The 4,622-nt window shown below is 47.4% G+C and overlaps 1 protein-coding gene across 4 annotated transcripts in view; it reads right to left on the bottom strand.

Annotated features, from left to right (window-relative positions):
- The window catches only part of MFF (mitochondrial fission factor), a 34,375-nt gene extending 33,977 nt beyond the window's left edge, over positions 1–398 (bottom strand). For all 4 annotated transcript variants that reach the window (XM_026649970.2, XM_026649972.2, XM_026649973.2 and 1 more), the window contains exon 1: positions 256–398. The gene's annotated coding sequence lies outside the window, so the exon portion shown is untranslated. The remainder of the gene's footprint in view (positions 1–255) is intronic.
- Between the last annotated feature and the right edge of the window lie 4,224 nt (positions 399–4,622).

The raw sequence follows: 4,622 nt of genomic DNA, 5'->3' as shown, positions 1-4,622 counted from the left end.
CCTGTAGCTGGGAGGGGCTAGAGCAGGCGGGGGTAACGCTGGGGGGGCCTGTAGCTGGGAGGGGCTAGAGCAGGCGGGGGTAACGCTGGGGGGGCCTGTAGCTGGGAGGGGCTAGAGCAGGCGGGGGTACGTCCGTGGACCCTATAGTTGGGGTTGGGGGCAGAGTAGGGGGTGTATTGCTGGGGGGGACAGTTAGGATCTTCCCACCCTGGCTGCGGGGGTCTGGCGGAGCAGGCCCCAGCGTTACCAACTCACCCAGAGGCCGGCGGGAAGCCACCTGACAGGCTCCTCTCGCGCTCCGGACACTCAAGCGCTCTCTCTCAGTGATAAGGAAGCGCAATGCAGCCCGGGCCGCTTAGACGGAAAAACGGACTGAATTGTCCCCATCGAACCGCCGTAGCCGCTACTAAGCATTGATCCGTGTAACGTCACGTGACTTAAGAAGGGCGGAAGTGACTCTCTGGCCGTTCACCTGAGAGCGAGCCATGGGGAAGCCATATTTACTGTGGTCAGACAGATCGTGAGCGCTGTGCGCCTTTGTGATGCTATTACTGTAATTGCCGCCACAGGCTCCTAGCTACCTATACAGCGCTGGTCAGTAGCGCTGGCGGTGTAGGTGATAATGCTGAGTGAATGCCCATCACTAGTTATAGTTTACTATCACCAGCAATATGGACCCATTAACCCATTACTAGAGATCATTAATAGAGAGGGCTAGCTCAGTGGTTTGAGCATTAGCCTGTTAAACCCAGGGTTGTGAGTTCAATCTTTGAGGGATTTAGGGATCTGTGGCAAAAATCTGTCTGGGGATTGGTCCTGCTTTGAGCAGGGGGTTGGACTAGATGACCTCCTGAGGTCCCTTCCAACCGTGATATTCTAATAGTACTAACAGGGGTGCTGGAGCAATTTTTATAGTGGGGGTGCTGAGAGCCATTGAACCGAACTGTAAACCCCATCTATAACAAACCCCTTCAAGCCAGGGGGTGCACCCGTAGTTGCAGCACCTATGAGTACCAGAACATTAATTCCATCAGTCTGATACGAGGATAGTGCTTCTCAGCTACTAAGAACAAAGAAGCAGCCATAGGTGCCGACTTCTGCTCCCGCCAGTGGGTGCTTGACCCCACCCTCTGGCCCTGCCCCTATTCCAATTCCTTCCCCAAATCCCCGCCCCAACCTGCCTCTTCCCCTGAGCGCACCACGTTCCTGCTCCTTCCCCTCCCTCCCAGCATGCCGCCAAACAGCTGTGTGACGGCCAGGTGGGAAGCTCTGGGAGGTAGGCAGAGGAGTGGCGATGCAGCGCGCTCGAGGTGGGGGTAGCTTGGTTGCAGAGCACCCACTAATTTTTCCCCATGGATGCTCCAGCCCCAGAGCACCCACGGAGTCAGTGCCTATGGAAGTAGCATGGCCTAACGGATAGTCATAGATGCAGGAACCTAAGATTCTAGTCCTAGCTTTGCCACTCAGCAGTTGTGCAGATCACTACACCTTTCTCTGGGTGTTTCCCTTTCTGTCCTGTCTATTCAGATTGTGAGCTCTCTAGGAGAAGGACAGTCTTACTGAGTGTATGTAGAGGGCTTAGAGCAATGGGGGCCTGATCATATTGCCACCATAATACAAATACCTATCAAAAATATCAACATAATATTTATTGGTAATATAACAAAGTTAATAAGACTATATTTATATTAGTTAATATTACTACTGCTAATATAACAATAATTCGGTATTAATGTTACATAGGTTTTGATCTTGCAATGTAAAATCAGTGGGACACCACACATGTGTAGGGGACCTAATAGTGTGCATTGCACGATCAGGGCCAAAGTAATGGTGTTGCTGATAGCAGCCCACTCTTTAGCCAGATTTAGCTACCAACTTTGGCAGCACATTCACATACTTTTGCCAATTTTCTGAGTTAAAATCATTACTTAAAATTATGATCTCAGATGTCTTAATTTCGCCATGTTGCAGACCTCATACCTCCTTATATACCAGAAAGAACCCCTGAAAAGTTGAAATTTGATTAAAAACAACTGAGTGCTCTATGATGACCTCTAATGAAAAGGTCAAATTTCAGACTATATCCAGTATTCCTTAGAAAATGAATTTCAAAATTATAGTGCAATAGGAAGATGGAAATTAATTTTGTCAGTGATCCATATACAAGTATCTGTTTATTATTAGACAATACAATACATACATTAGTATAACATTGACATATCAATATTTTTATTAGTGGTGTCATAGAAATTTCTGTCCATTCCAGCTGAGGAATAAGGAGAGACGGACGCAACTAGCCAAGCAAGGAGCCCCGGGAGGGGCGATCCATTTATTTCAATTGCAATTGGATTCGAGCTCATAAGTCAGCAGGGCCGGCTCCAGGCACCAGCCCCCCAAGCTTGTGCTTGGGGCGGCACCTGGAGGGGGGCGGCGCGGCGCTCCGGCCGCCGGGGAGAGCGGGGCCACGGCCGGGCTCGCCGCCCTCCTCCCGGGGCTCCGGCCGCCCTCCCCCCGGCCGCCGGGGGGAGAGCGGAGCCCCCGCCAGGGCTCACTCCCCCCCCCCCGGAGCCCCGCCCGCCCCCCCCCCCCCCGCCCTGCGGGGGGGGGAGGGGCGGCTGGCGGCTTTTTTGCCTGGAGCGGCAAAAAAGCCAGAGCCGGCCCTGTAAGTCAGCAAGAACAAAGAAAACACTTACACCAAAGCATTATATGCAGTTGCTTATGATAATCTATCGCTCTATGATTGGCCAAAATTTGCCATCATTACCATACATAATTAGCAAGCTACATGTATCTGCCCCTCTTGTGACCCCTTATTGTTCATTTATTTGCCCCCTCCTCCTTGCTTATTTTGCAAACCAAGCAGTTTATCTACAGGACGCAGGCACAGAAAGGTCCATTGTCTCCAGGTTTGGAGTTTGGCTACATTTCCTCTTGAAGGAACTTCCTGAGGTAAGACAACCTATAGCTGATGTTTTCCCTTCTTCTTTCTCCCATGTGTACGTGACAAATTTGCCCCCTGGCAGTTAAGCAGAATAATTTTATATCAATTTCCCCCCTTTGATCATGACCCATATTATGGGCTCATGATCACACTTTTCACAGCAGTAGGAGTATTACAGCAAATATGTAGGGGTCAGAATATTAGCATTTGGCGTGGTTTCCGCCTTTGCCAAAACCCGACTTTCTTGTAAAGAGAGAAATATCCCCTTCGATTTGCTAGTTGTTCTAGCACATTTAGACATTATTCACATGGACAGTTTAAACGTACACAAAAAATAAACACAATCATCAGTAAAATCATAACACCTTCTTTCAGGAGTCCCTTTAACCAGCCTGTTAAGGAAGGGAACCAGGAAAATAAACCATTAAACCAATCATGTGTCCAGCTACCTTTATCAGACCTGTCTCGGACGATGTCTTTTAAGTGGGCTGCTCTATCAAAGGTATCTTTATAGGTGTCATTTACAAATACACAACACTCTTGGCCTATAAAGGCACAAGTTCCTCCTTGAGCTGCTAAAAGAATATCTAAAGCCATATGATTTTGTAAAGCTAACTGTTTAAGTTGCTTAAGCTCAGTGGCTTGACTTGTAACTATTGTAGCAGTTTCATTAGCCATAATTTATAAAATTATGGAGTCTTATAACCCCTCTCCTAAGTCTGCGATTATTAGGGAATGTTGTCCATGTTATTGGTTCAAGGGCTGCATTCTCTTCAGCTTAAGGTTTGCCTTTATGTAATTGCTTTACAATACGAGTGGGGGGTAACAACCAGGCAAGATAACAAGAATCTGAGAAGTGTACTGGAAGGGTATGATAGGTTTTAGTCCCAAACACCCAGTAAGAACCGAACCCTGCTGGAACAGGGCCAGAAGGAGTATTCCATGTCACTTCCGAGGCTTTTTGTAACAGGGATGTATAACGTCCCATAAACCCAATAGGCCCGTGCTTCGAGGAGATGTCTTCGTCTCTACATTTTTGCCTGCATACAGACATTTTCCATTGGAGTTTTTCCATACCATAGTGCAGCTTTCATAGCAGACACTATTGGCGCAGACACCCTTGTGGTTAATGTCGTCAGTGGTGTCAAAACAATAAACAAGGGGAGTGACCCACTCTCCATCACCATCTGGGCCCACATAGTATTTGCAAGTACTGTTCCCTAAAAACAGGCCTGGCCCATTCCCCAGGAGACACCACTCACCCTGCGCCTTGAAGGTTAACAAATACCCGGAGTTAGGGCTTATACCTTTTTGTTGCTAGGTATGAGTCGTAGCCTGATGGGGAGTAACGTACACCTTTGAATGAGTAATATTTGCGGCCATCAAAGGGATAGGAAGGAAAGAAAGTCCTCATTCCGCATTGGGAGGCACCAAGGTGCACACCCAGCATGAGTCATTCCTCCATTTTGGGATTCTATTCCTTACCACGTGGCTAAATTTAATGAAATTATTATGGCCATAAGAAAGGGAAGGGAAAAACAATAAAATCAACAGAGGAAACATTTTCACAATAGGTTAAAATACCAACAAATAAAAGAAAAAAGAGCAATAAGCGTTAATCCAAATAATACAGTCCAATCTTCTATATCCATTGAAAACTCTGATATCAGTCGTTTAG

Source organism: Terrapene carolina, unplaced genomic scaffold, assembly GCF_002925995.2.
Source record: "Terrapene carolina triunguis isolate 2854851 unplaced genomic scaffold, T_m_triunguis-2.0 Scaffold88, whole genome shotgun sequence".
Lineage (NCBI taxonomy): Eukaryota > Metazoa > Chordata > Testudines > Emydidae > Terrapene > Terrapene triunguis.
This window is presented reverse-complemented; position numbering and strand designations above follow the sequence as displayed.